Source organism: Littorina saxatilis, linkage group LG11 (genome assembly GCF_037325665.1).
Source record: "Littorina saxatilis isolate snail1 linkage group LG11, US_GU_Lsax_2.0, whole genome shotgun sequence".
Classification (NCBI taxonomy): domain Eukaryota; kingdom Metazoa; phylum Mollusca; class Gastropoda; order Littorinimorpha; family Littorinidae; genus Littorina; species Littorina saxatilis.
The window spans coordinates 19,149,163-19,163,477 of NC_090255.1; the positions used below are offsets into that span (position 1 = coordinate 19,149,163).

The window sequence follows — 14,315 nt, forward strand, 5'->3', positions numbered from 1 at the left end:
GGTACTTTAAAATCAAAGGGAGTATAATGTGGCATGTAACATGAAACAGACATTTCCATCAATATTTGCCTCATCAGTGTAATGTATTTATGGTTATAAATAGAAAATTAACAGGATCTGACAGTCTTTCTCATTCAAATTTTGTTTTAAATAGTAAATTAATTAATTAATTACAAGATAATAACATACACGTCTATATTAACATGAAACTTATAATACGTACTCTTTTTTGGGGGCGTCGACATACTTTTTGGTGGGGTTGTCTATGCTTGGCGCTGGTGGACAATATTCACTTTTTTGGCCAAAAACGCAAGTTTTGGCCAAAAAAGACAAAGATTTGGCAAAAAAAACCACACATTTGGCCAAATAAAATAGATTTGGCTATAACTTTTTGGGGGGCAAAACTTTCTATGTAAAAGTTTTGGCCAAAACTGGGTTTTTTTAGCTAAAACGGGAGATTTGGTCAAACTTCTGCCATAAAAAGATTTGGCCAAAAAAAGATTTGGCCAAACAAAAAAGATTCGCCAAATCTTCACTTTTTTGGCCAAATCTTTTTTGTTTGGCCAAATCTTTTTTTGGCCAAATCTTTTGTATTTGCTGGCGCTGGTGGACAATATTCACTTTTTTGGCCAAATCTTTTTTGGCCCAAACTTTGCTTTTTTGGCCCAAACTGGCGTTTTTGGCCAAAACTATACTTTTTTGGCCAAAACTTTGCTTTTTTGGCCAAAACTGGCGTTTAAGGCCAAAACTGGCGTTTTTGGCCAAACCTATACTTTTTTGGCCAAAACTTTGCTTTTTTGGCCAAAAGTGGCGTTTTTGGCCAAAACTACACTTTTTGGGCCAAAACTTTGCTATTTGGGCCAAAACTTTGCTTTTTTGGCCAAAACTGGCGTATTTGGCCAAATCTGGCGTTTTTGGCCAAAACTATACTATTTTGGCCAAAAAGTGAAGATTTGGCCAAATCTTTTTTGTTTGGCCAAATCTTTTTTTGGCCAAATCTTTTTATGGCAGAAGTTTGACCAAATCTCCCGTTTTAGCTAATGTGTGGTTTTTTTGGCCAAATCTTTGTCTTTTTTGGCCAAAACTTGCGTTTTTGGCCAAAAAAGTGAATATTGTCCACCAGCGCCAAGCATAGACAACCCCACCAAAAAGTATGTCGACGCCCCCAAAAAAGAGTACGTATTATAAGTTTCATGTTAATATAGACGTGTATGTTATTATCTTGTAATTAATTAATTAATTTACTATTTAAAACAAAATTTGAATGAGAAAGACTGTCAGATCCTGTTAATTTTCTATTTATAACCATAAATACATTACACTGATGAGGCAAATATTGATGGAAATGTCTGTTTCATGTTACATGCCACATTATACTCCCTTTGATTTTAAAGTACCGTTTCAGTGTCGCAGCACACACACACACACACACACACACACACACACACACACACACACACACACACACACACACACACACAAACGTGTACTTTTAAATTTGTTTAATCTTTTCCTTTGTCTTTACTGTTCATAGGTGCTGATTCGACAAATCACATGTGCGAACATTGTGGTAGCACTTACAAACACCAGAGGACGCTGACACACCACATCAAAACCAAGCACATCGAATAAGGGGATGGAAAGAAGTTTGCTTGCAGTCAGTGCACGAAAAGGTACTCCAGAGAAGTTGATCTGAATGCCCACAACAACAAAATCCACTTAGGGCAAAAAACCCACACTTGTAAAAAATGTGGGAAAGGCTTTGCCTGCCATGGCGCTGCCTGCAAGTACTGTTTCCATGGTTCCTGCAAAATAGCTCCAAACCAATTAGAGGACATAAACATGAGTGTGCAGGGTCGGTGGTCAAACACAAACGGTGGGCAAACACGGCAGCTGCGGGGGCGAAACACGGCAGCTTCGGGGGGCAAACACAGAAGTTGTAGGATAATTCTCATTCTCCGAATGCTTTTCGCTGTCTGCAAGGTCCTAGAAGCTTGAAACTCGGCCTCAGGTACTGCAGAAAGGTTCAGGTTTTTGTGGAACTGATGGCAGTTCTTCACATTAAAGTTTACACCAGTAATTTGTTGCGAATGCTACGAAATTTGCTTCTGTGCAGTTACAGGCGAGATATTTTACAGAATCACGGCTATAATATACAAAATATGCACCCAAAAAGTACATCGGCGTGTAGAAGAAACACTAACAGATCTAACAAGACATATCTTAATGTGCAAAGTTACGAAATGTTTATAGAAGAAGCTGTTTTATCGAGACACAAACCCCACTCAACTTACCGCTCCAGCGTGCGGGGTGCAAACACCCGTGCGGCACGCAACACACCGCTGCGAAGGAGTCTACGGAGTGAGACACGTGTTTCGACACTATTGTGTCTCATCAGTGGTCAGGTGGTATTGATGGCGAGAGTTGTCAACCCATGGTATCCAACTAAGAAGCAAACCATTCTCTGAATGGTAGCTTCTGTTGGCATGGGAGACTACCCTCATCTGACAACCCCAAGAGGATATCTGTGAAGGGAAACACTTTGATTTAAGGCCAAAGTGTAAAATTGATATTTATTAAGAAAGAATTTAGAAATTTAGACAAGTTTTAACCAAGAAATTAGGTTAAAACAAGTGAAATTTGAAAAAGCCTAAAGGGAGGTAACTCTGTACCAGCCTGCAGATCCAGAAATGGATACGCGAACAAGTTAGATCTAATTTTGAAAAGGTTAAACAGGAAAAGCGGTCAACTTTTCACTGCTGTTCAACACAGGACTTGGTAAAGAAGAAGTTTTCTGCTTTATTCAATTGGATCGCTTTAAAGGCGATGCAACTTTCACGGTGACCACATTATAAAACATCAGAAATTGTGAAAGAAACAATTGAAAGTCAGCAGAGACTTTCTTCGAGATTTGTTAAAATCTCTTAGCAGAGATAGAGAGAGAATTAAGTATCCCTTCACAGACAGCCTATTGGGAGCATCAGACTCTCCTCAAGGGGGACCAAGATTTACAGAGCAAAGTCCCTTTGTAGTCCAGGCATCTTAGCCACTTTAGTGAAGGGAACGTTGAAGTGACAATGACTAGGTTTAAAATGTCCCTTATCAGAAAGTTCAACCTCAGTCCTTTGATGTTTATTAAACACATTTTCATATAAAGTTGGCGCTTCATACGGAAAAATGGCTTTGAAATTGACCCAAATCCTTCTTTGGGCTCTGTAAATGTCGTTTGGGGGTATGGTTGTAAAATGGTATCTACTGGTCACCCCAATGTATAAACTGAAAACTCTTTCTGCACCAGAACATGCAGAAAGGATTGTATCTGCCTGATGTCTGATGCTTTTCAAAATCCCCAACCACTAACACCTTCAAAACGGACTTTAACTGACACTGTTGTTTTTCCCTATATAATCCTTACTATTTTTCCGAGACGTCGTCGTGTTGTGTATTTAGCTTGCCACAACCTCATACATGGTCCTAAAAGTTAAAGTTGAAGAAAATACTAAAGATAAATGAAAAAGCTGACGCAGTGTCATTCGCACCGTGAATCCCCCCATGGGAACATACTAAAGTCTGGTTCCAAGTAGGCTCAATTTCCTTCTATTTCTTTGTATTTCTGCCTCGTAGGGGTAGGGGTGTTCAAACCAAAGGCACCTTTAAACCAAAATTCAAATCACACATCTTACAATACTAAGACACTCAGCAGTAAAAGGGTGTCTGCTGGTAAAAAATTCCAAACAATCCTAAAAGTACTTCACTACTAAAAGTGCTTTTAAAAAGAGCCGTTATTTTTCCCTCTATATTCAGTATTGTGTTTTCTGCGAACATGTAGTCTATTTAGATGGTTGTCGTGTGCACTTGAGTTGCTAAAGCGTTTTCAGTTGGGCATATGTCGAAAAGCAAAGAATTAGCCCTTTGAAAACCATCAGAACTGTCACACAAAAATAACATTTACCTATCTCACCAACTGACCAAACATAGGGCTTTTCCTTATGTATTATGTATTGTCGTGTTTTTTGTAGCATACTTGTGAAAACAGCCACCACTGTTGTAAATGATACTTTAAAGAGCATTATTTCATTTTTACAGTTGAAGGACAACCTGGACTGCCGTATATTACAGCTGTTTTACAATCAGCCAAAATTTTCTTAACAAACGTATGTTAAGAACAACTCCCATAGTGAAATTGAAGGAAAACAAATTGAAAATCCCCCTGCCATAGAGGAGCTAAAGAATCAACAATAAACGACTGCATGGATAGCTTGATGCACGAATGCATTGCGGACATGTTTGTCTCCAACCAAGAGAAAGTTCCAAAAAATCCCTTTTGTGCTTCTTATTATACAGTGACGTCAAAGACAGCCTTTTCTGCTGTTCATACATTCAGGGGTTATGGTTACACTAAACGACGTAGTTGTAGCCATACTGCCATCCAGATTTATTTCTTCCTTGCGAGCAGTCACAGGGTGTTTGTGCTGTCTGCCAACCGTTAGATGACCCCGCCCAAGTCTGTTAAGGGACCGTTTGACCGTTATAGAACGCGTCTTTTTGATTTTTTGGCACAGTTGGAAACGGTTGATTTTTATCCCTACCATTGTTTCCAAACATTATATAGGAATGTTTTGTGAACAACGGATAATAGCCGCTACTCGCATGTGTAGCAAAAGTGAGCGTACATACTCACCCTGGTCGTCCAGCCGTTGTCCGTTGCCCGTCTTTATCTGTCTGTACTGAACATTACCTTTGGATATTTCTCCAACGCTATGAAGTGAAGAAACACCAAATGTTGCAAAATGTTGTATGACCCCAAGAGCTCAAAAAAGATACTTGAGAACCTTGACCTTACCTTAAGGTCAAGGTCACAGGGAGAATGAATGTGGTCTAAAAACTGCAAAATTTCACATTGTGCCAGTTTTCTGGAAAACAAATTAAAAACAGCGGGCTTAGTTTTGTATGGTATACAAGAAAAAGAAAGCCTTATCTTCTGATACCATTTTGGTTGACCTCGCTTCAATGTCAAGGTCAGAGGAGCCCTTCAAAGTTGAATTGTAGACATATTTTGATGTGAGCTTGCCCCTTTAACTTTACTATGGACGATATCTCTTACAAACTTAAACACTGAGTGGGCCTTTGTTAGAATTTCATAGTGATCCACATCTGGCCACATGTCGTCAGTGTCAAGGTCACATTGACCCCTATGAAAAATGTGACCAAGACGGGTAAAGAAATCACTATTTAAAAGTGACCATGTGTCTTGATAAAAAGTGTTAAAAAGCACCATTATCCTTTGTATAATTATGTTGAATTACTGGTCTTATGTTCAGTGACCTTGGCCCTTGACTTTGGGTCAAGGTCATATGTATTTTCGTAAGAGAAATGTGTAAAACAATTTGTATCGAATGATGCTATTGACAGTTTCAATTGTTTGACCTTGAATTTCGAGGTCACATAAAGGTGAAAGTCATGTAAAGGATACAGTTAGCATGTTTCAATGTATATTTTATGAACCAGCTGTAAGACAAGTCCTACGGGCCTAACGCTTTCTTGCATTGAAATGCCTTTTCTCTTTTGCCTTCTTCTACGGTACCCCTTGGTTATAGAGGATCCAGCTCTGTATACTTGGTTTTACTAAGTGCCTGTCTATAACAGCGAAGGGTGAATGTCGTAAACCAACTCACTGCGCACAACTTGCTTCAAGGTCAAGGTCACAGGGGACATAAAATAATGTTGTTCAAAAACAGTAAATTTTCACATTTTCACAATTTTCTCCCACGTTATTGAGAATGACGACCTTAGCTACAAGTGTTATTTAGGTCAAAGCAAACCCTATCTATTGATACCAGTTTGGTTGACCTTGCTTCAAGGTCAAGGTCACAGGGGACCTTCAAAGTTGGATTGTATACATGTTTTGAAGTGACCTTGACCCTGAACTATGAAAAAAATCTTTCAAACTTCATAATTGTGTGGGGCACATGTTATATACTGATATTGAGCCACATTTAGTCACATATCATCAAGGTCAAGGTCACTTTGCCCCTTATGAAATGTGACTGAAACGGGCAATTGAATCACTAAAAGTGACAATGTCTCTTTGTAGAAAGTGCCAATAAGTATGTTTATGCTTCCTATGTCTTGAATTGATAGCCTTGTGATGTGTGACCTTTGATGATCTTGACCTTGGCCAAAGGTCATGTGTAATTTGGTAGGAAAAATCTGTAAACCAGTTCTAATAGTGTACAATGTCCTTGCCAGCTTCAGTTGTTAGACCTTCACCTTCAAGGTCACCTGAAGGTCAAGGTCACTTTAAGACAAAGGTCAAGCATGAGAGTCGCATGGGCTTTGCTTTGTTAAGATTTTTTACCAAGAGACATGGATTTCTTTACCCGGCTTGGTCACATTTTTCATAGGGGTCAATGTGACCTTGACCCTAACGATATGTGACCAGATGTGGCTCACTATGAAATTCTAACAAACGCCCCACTCAGTGTTTAAGTTTGTAAGAGATATCGTCCATAGTAAAGTTAAAGGGGCAAGCTCACATCAAAATAATTATGTCTACAATTCAACTTTGAAGGGCTCCTCTGACCTTGACATTGAAGCGAGGTCAACCAAAATGGTATCAGAAGACAAGGCTTTCTTTTTCTTGTATACCATACAAAACTAAGCCCGCTGTTTTTAATTTGTTTTCCAGAAAACTGGCACAATGTGAAATTTTGCAGTTTTTAGACCACATTCATTCTCCCTGTGACCTTGACCTTAAGGTAAGGTCAAGGTTCTCAAGTATCTTTTTTGAGCTCTTGGGGTCATACAACATTTTGCAACATTTGGTGTTTCTTCACTTCATAGCGTTGGAGAAATATCCAAAGGTAATGTTCAGTACAGACAGATAAAGACGGGCAACGGACAACGGCTGGACGACCAGGGTGAGTATGTACGCTCACTTTTGCTACACATGCGAGTAGCGGCTATTATCCGTTGTTCACAAAACATTCCTATATAATGTTTGGAAACAATGGTAGGGATAAAAATCAACCGTTTCCAACTGTGCCAAAAAATCAAAAAGACGCGTTCTATAACGGTCAAACGGTCCCTTAACAGACTTGGGCGGGGTCATCTAACGGTTGGCAGACAGCACAAACACCCTGTGACTGCTCGCAAGGAAAAAATAAATCTGGATGGCAGTATGGCTACAACTACGTCGTTTAGTGTAACCATAACCCCTGAATGTATGAACAGCAGAAAAGGCTGTCTTTGACGTCACTGTATAATAAGAAGCACAAAAGGGATTTTTTGGAACTTTCTCTTGGTTGGAGACAAACATGTCCGCAATGCATTCGTGCATCAAGCTATCCATGCAGTCGTTTATTGTTGATTCTTTAGCTCCTCTATGGCAGGGGGATTTTCAATTTGTTTTCCTTCAATTTCACTATGGGAGTTGTTCTTAACATACGTTTGTTAAGAAAATTTTGGCTGATTGTAAAACAGCTGTAATATACGGCAGTCCAGGTTGTCCTTCAACTGTAAAAATGAAATAATGCTCTTTAAAGTATCATTTACAACAGTGGTGGCTGTTTTCACAAGTATGCTACAAAAAACACGACAATACATAATACATAAGGAAAAGCCCTATGTTTGGTCAGTTGGTGAGATAGGTAAATGTTATTTTTGTGTGACAGTTCTGATGGTTTTCAAAGGGCTAATTCTTTGCTTTTCGACATATGCCCAACTGAAAACGCTTTAGCAACTCAAGTGCACACGACAACCATCTAAATAGACTACATGTTTGCAGAAAACACAATACTGAATATAGAGGGAAAAATAACGGCTCTTTTTAAAAGCACTTTTAGTAGTGAAGTACTTTTAGGATTGTTTGGAATTTTTTACCAGCAGACACCCTTTTACTGCTGAGTGTCTTAGTATTGTAAGATGTGTGATTTGAATTTTGGTTTAAAGGTGCCTTTGGTTTGAACACCCCTACCCCTACGAGGCAGAAATACAAAGAAATAGAAGGAAATTGAGCCTACTTGGAACCAGACTTTAGTATGTTCCCATGGGGGGATTCACGGTGCGAATGACACTGCGTCAGCTTTTTCATTTATCTTTAGTATTTTCTTCAACTTTAACTTTTAGGACCATGTATGAGGTTGTGGCAAGCTAAATACACAACACGACGACGTCTCGGAAAAATAGTAAGGATTATATAGGGAAAAACAACAGTGTCAGTTAAAGTCCGTTTTGAAGGTGTTAGTGGTTGGGGATTTTGAAAAGCATCAGACATCAGGCAGATACAATCCTTTCTGCGTGTTCTGGTGCAGAAAGAGTTTTCAGTTTATACATTGGGGTGACCAGTAGATACCATTTTACAACCATACCCCCAAACGACATTTACAGAGCCCAAAGAAGGATTTGGGTCAATTTCAAAGCCATTTTTCCGTATGAAGCGCCAACTTTATATGAAAATGTGTTTAATAAACATCAAAGGACTGAGGTTGAACTTTCTGATAAGGGACATTTTAAACCTAGTCATTGTCACTTCAACGTTGTTCTCTAATATGCCTGGACTATTGTGGGGGACGTATCGCAAGGTAATCTAGTCCTGAGGAGGACCATTGTATTTGTACCTAGACCAGACAGGAGGACCATTGTATTTGTACCTAGACCAGACACGTGTTTCGACACTATTGTGTCTCATCAGTGGTCAGGTGGTATTGACGGCGAGAGTTGTCAACCCATGGTATCCAACTAAGAAGCAAACCATTCTCTGAATGGTAGCTTCTGTTGGCATGGGAGACTACCCTCATCTGACAACCCCAAGAGGATATCTGTGAAGGGAAACACTTTGATTTAAGGCCAAAGTGTAAAATTGATATTTATTAAGAAAGAATTTAGAAATTTAGACAAGTTTTAACCAAGAAATTAGGTTAAAACAAGTGAAATTTGAAAAAGCCTAAAGGGAGGTAACTCTGTACCAGCCTGCAGATCCAGAAATGGATACGCGAACAAGTTAGATCTAATTTTGAAAAGGTTAAACAGGAAAAGCGGTCAACTTTTCACTGCTGTTCAACACAGGACTTGGTAAAGAAGAAGTTTTCTGCTTTATTCAATTGGATCGCTTTAAAGGCGATTTTGTTTTGTATTTAGTATTTAGTTTGTTTTGTATTTAGGCTGTTATGTAAACAGAATAACTGAGTAAAAAAAGTTAAATATTTCCCACTTTTTAACATGTCGAACCGCAAAGCACAGTAACGTGATAGCTTGGACGGTTACTCGTAATTAAAAGCATGTACCTGAGGCTGTCGACGCATCCGAAGAAATTGATTCGAAATTGATTACCCTCAGTAACTATACTAGTCTATTTCCTCTTCTCAAAATAACCTTCCCAGAACCTCAGTTGTAATGATTGCAGAATAAGCAGCTTTTCGTCTAACAAAGGAGAGAGAAAGCATTTGTATGATTTAGAACTATTATTTTAAAATGCTCGAATTCTTATACGGAATGAATGACGAGGAAACTGGACGATAAGCTAATGTTTTGGCATTTTTCGGAGTATTCATCCTTGATCGTACCCCAACAACCTTCAGATTGTTGCACGGAATTGTGGGACATATCCGGTCACCCCGCCCTCGACACGGAAGCGAAGAAGTTAACACCGGCAATCGAAAAGATAGAGGTATTTAAAAGTAATTTATTCGTACTAAACTTGCTTATTTTGCATCATACTATCTTACACAGTAGCTTTTGTATGGATTGGTGTTTCTGTCAGTCGAACTGCCTCTGTCTGTCCGTTTAAAACACCTTTGAAAGCATTCTTTGCGTCAAAATGGCTGCGCCCGTTGCAGACGACTCTATCTGTTCTCGATGGTTGATGATTCATACACTTCTCCTTTTTTGGGCAAATTCTTCAATGTAAATGTATTGATAAAGGTTTGTGAATAAGCGGCAATTATAGATTCTTTCGGCTGAGAGTCGGTTAAGTTTGCCTGATAAGGTAGAACTCCGAACTGGGAGTGTGTTTACACACGATTTGCATCTTTGCATCGCTCGATCTTTCTGTACTGAAGTCTGGCACTTGTCATACTTGCACTGACTTCACCGCTACACATTAGTACTGCATAAGTCACCAGCTAGAAATTTCACTTTGTGCATGCATCATATGGATGAATGTGCTGATTCTAGTTTAGTATTCCGGTTTGTGTGTGTGTGAAACACCCAGTGTTTACTTTGCTCTCTGCGGCAGCCATGGGTGGGTGTGTACTGAGATATTTGTGAAAAGTCGATCGTGTCTGTGTACCATACTTAACGTTCTTCTTCTCTTGTCAGGTTTGTATCCGTATTAAATTTACAATACAAGGTAATATTTTGTTTTTAAATATTTGTTTTTTTTTTAAGTGTTATTTTTGTGGTTCTTATGTGATATTTAACTTACTAAGTTACTTGGAGTTATTTTGAAGAGACTAATAGACTAAAGTGACAAGTAGTAGCTAGGTGCCTATAATCGCCATACAGAGTTCATTTGGCGTCATTGTTGCTACTGCATGCCTGATGCCGAAAAGTGAGGCCATTCAAAATGAACAAACTGGATCTGTACACATCTCCGAAATAACACATGCTCAAGTTTCATATATGATATGTGTATACACATAAAAAAAACCTTGCAGAGCATGTGTCAAATTGAATCAGTTCGATCATCCTGACCGATAATGGATTATGTATATCTATATATATCCCTTATATATATCTGTGGGTGTGGTGCATACTGATGGATGCTGTAGGTAGGCTGTTATTGATTATATAGTTCATCAACTTTATCATTGTGTGTTAATTCTGCTGTGTTTTGATTGAAATTTGAATTGAAATCCGTTTGAAATGTATGCACACATGATGTGTTTGCTGGTTCTGTTGCAGTTTTAAAGCAGCGTTTGTGTGTTGGTAAGCAATTCACTAGATTCCTGCTTTGACGGTTGCTTTGTTTCACTGAAGCTAATTTAGAACCAGTTTCTTCTTCATTCTCAGAATTCTGTTTGAATTTGTAATGTTTTGTTCTCACATGTCCATCAGTGTTCAAACACCTGTCACAGATAATGGATTGAGAATGTTCGACAGAAGTATGCTCAGTATGTGTAGAGATCTGTGTACCTTATTTCTAACTGACAATGCTGCCCACGTATTTTGAGTATCTATCCAGTACCAGCCCTTGTGTACACATAGCTGTGATTGTTTCTTTCACAATTTCTGTTATTTTATTGCCGTGTAGTATAAAAAAATAAAAAAAACACCCACATATTTTGATTGCTGTGTTTGTATTGTAGCTAAATTGACACAAGTGTGATGTGATTGTGGATTGCTCACCCGCTGTGAAGACATTTAATTGGCTTGTATGTGTGTGAGTGCAGACCACAGGAAAGTACATATAATGTACCTGATATGTGTACAGTGGAACCCCCCTTTTAAGACCTCCAAAATTCTGAGAAAATCGGGTCTTAAAGGCCCAGTGCAGCTCACAGCCTTCGTTTTGCGTTTTTGTTGCAGCTGAGTGCATTTACAGTTCAAAAATCCTCCTATGCTAGTAAAACAAACCCAAAACTACCCAACGACGACATCTGTGAAGCTCGACAGTTTCTTGTCCACGCGAGTGCATAAATTAACCTAGTTAAATTACGTGGTGTTTGGTCGGAGTTCGATTCAACTTGAGTGATTCCGGCCTCCATTTTGTTTTACATAAACTCATGATGACGTCTGACATAGTTGCTAGTGACGTGTCTTTTTGTGCATGATGTAGTGATCTACCTGATCTAAATTTAGATCCAAAAATAGGTCAAGACCAGCCGGGTCCGAGTACGAAATTAATTCGTAAAAAAATCGCAGTTTTTGACTCTTTGGGTGCAAGTCAATGAAACTTGGTAGTTCTTCTAACGGATAGCTGCCTGAGGTATGACTAAAAGCCCCAGGGGCTCCGTGCACCTGGATTTGACAAGTTCAGTACCTTACATTTACAAATTAATTTACAAAGGCTATAAACAGGCTGTAAGTCTGAGACAATCAGGTGTTAAAAGGGAGGAAGTCTTAAAGGGCAGGTGGGCCAGTGCAAAATGGACAAATTGATCAAAACCCTTTTTTAAAAAATTTTTGCAGATAATGTTCTCATAACATACCTAAAATGCATGTGTGTCTGTGTTTTTGTCTAAAGTGCCATATTTATGTGTCAATAAAGACAATACTTGAATAGTTTATCTTCAACGTCGTTTTTCTCATGTCAGCCATTTTTGCGGCAGTTGCATCTGTGGTGTTGCGATTTCTCTGGCTGTAATTTAGCTAGAGCAATAACTTTTTGTGCAGTTTGTGCAGAATATCACTTTCTGTGGGATTATGAAAGGATTTTGTTGCCATTGTAAATACAGTCATAACCAGGTTATTTCAAACAAAATTTGTGCAGGGGTTACCCTAAAGTTTTACGGTTGTAACAAAGAAATGTCCCTAACTCCAAATATAATAATCAAAATCTGCTTCGTAATCCCCTAGAGCATACCCAGAAAGATAAAATATAAGAATAATTAGAAGTGTGACAATCATATCTGCTGAAATATTATTTTCCCCCTGTACTCCAGTTTTGTCGGTTTTTGACTGTTTGTGGCGACGTAAAACAAAAACCAGCAACCCAAAATACAAAAAGTGACTATCATTTATCATTGTTTATTCATTACTTTCATAAAATAACATTCAAACTAAATAAAACATTCAAATTAAAAAAAAACATAGTGCACTGGCCCACCTGCCCTTAAAGAAGGGGTTTCACTGTACTATTACTACTATCACTGTATGCTGTGCTGAAAAGTGCCATGTTTTCTTTACATTAATTACGAACTCATGTCAAGCAGTTGAAAACAGCACAAAATCTTAGTTGTCGTGAATTTCTGTTTTTCTGAAATATTTGAATAGTAAAGTAAATATTACATTATTTTGTAGTAGTAGCAGTTATCACTATCAGTGACATTTTTTCTCCCTAGCATACCATGCTGTTGTACTTAATTTTGTTCCTGTTCTTTTTACCTTGTAGTTATTTCCTGGTTTGATTCTCCATTCTCCATAGTGTTGGTCGGCTGTTTACGGTACAAACACTTGGGTCTATTTCTCTGTGGGAACTGTGTTCTGTTCTCTTGCTTTGCTTATGTATTCACTTTGATGTTGAAGTTCATGAGTGTATCTATGTGGTTTTTGAAATACTGCAGTTCCTGGCTTTTTTATTTTTTTATTTTTTTATTTATTTTTGTTGTTGTGTGTGAACATTTTAAGTTTTGATTTGAATTGTGTGGAGTCGTTTGCCCTTTTGACTATGAGTAACAAGGCAATATTATTATGCTGAATAAGCGCTTTCAAATGTTAAGTCAGATTTATGTAAAGAAAATCTCTACACAAGAAAATCTACAAGTGGAATGAAGCTAATTTCATCAGTGTGACTGTGACTTATAAATGCAATATATATGGAAGTTTTGGACATTACATTGGAGTCAGCAGAGGGAAGGTGGGTGGGTGGAAGGGATGGGGGGGGGAGCAGTTTTCAACCTGAGGTCAGTGTGTGGTTCTACAGTGGCACCTGTGATGTAAGGGCCCCTCCAATGAGCAGACACCTCCCTTGAAAGGGCACCCTCTCTTGTCCCTTTGGCTATTATTATTTCTACAAAAATATACCTGTCAAGAGAGGCCACCTGCAGTGTATGAATACTTTCAGTTGGTCCCAAGGGTATCCTTTCGTCACAGGTACCACTGTATGCAATCCGCATTTGATGAAGTGACTGATTGTGGTTAGAAGATTGCCATGGCTGTAGGGCTTAGTTGATAAGTCAGCATTGTGGGATGACTGGTCAGTTGTCTCTATCTCAAATGACTGTGAGGTGTCTCAGAGAAACAATAACCACTTTTATTGGAGCAGAGTTTAAGCGAGTGATTGTGTGTGTGTGTGTGAGAGATGTGTGCATCATTGTGTGTGTGTGTGTGTGTGCATCTTTGTGTGTGTTTGGCATCATTGTGTGTGTGTGTAAATGCATGCACGCACACATGTGGGTGCATTGTATTAATGTGTGTGCGTGAGCCTCTGTGGAAACATTCCCCCTTGTCGTTCCTTTCAAGAGAACAAAGTTTTAGTTACAGTTAGAGACAGGCTTTTCTCATTGTCAGAAGGAAAAGGTTTCACACTGTTGTCCTATCTTGGTAGAGCTGAACTGCTTTTCATGGTAATGGTTCAGAATGCTTTTTTTTTCCTTTGGGTCGTTTCTTGGAATTTAGAGAATACACTGGCTTTTGTTCTAATATGCACGTTTTTT

The 14,315-nt window shown here is 38.7% G+C and overlaps 1 protein-coding gene and 1 long non-coding RNA gene across 2 annotated transcripts in view; both read left to right on the forward strand.

Moving 5' to 3' along the window:
- LOC138979946 (uncharacterized) overlaps positions 1-14,315 on the forward strand; it is a 233,935-nt gene that overhangs the window by 165,093 nt on the left and 54,527 nt on the right. The gene's annotated exons all lie outside the window — the stretch shown is intronic.
- LOC138979943 (adenylyl cyclase-associated protein 1-like) overlaps positions 9,608-14,315 on the forward strand; it is a gene marked incomplete in the record, with an annotated part of 59,235 nt that continues 54,527 nt past the window's right edge. Inside the window, 3 exon segments of the mRNA XM_070352711.1 lie at positions 9,608-9,667; positions 10,903-10,926; positions 13,052-13,103.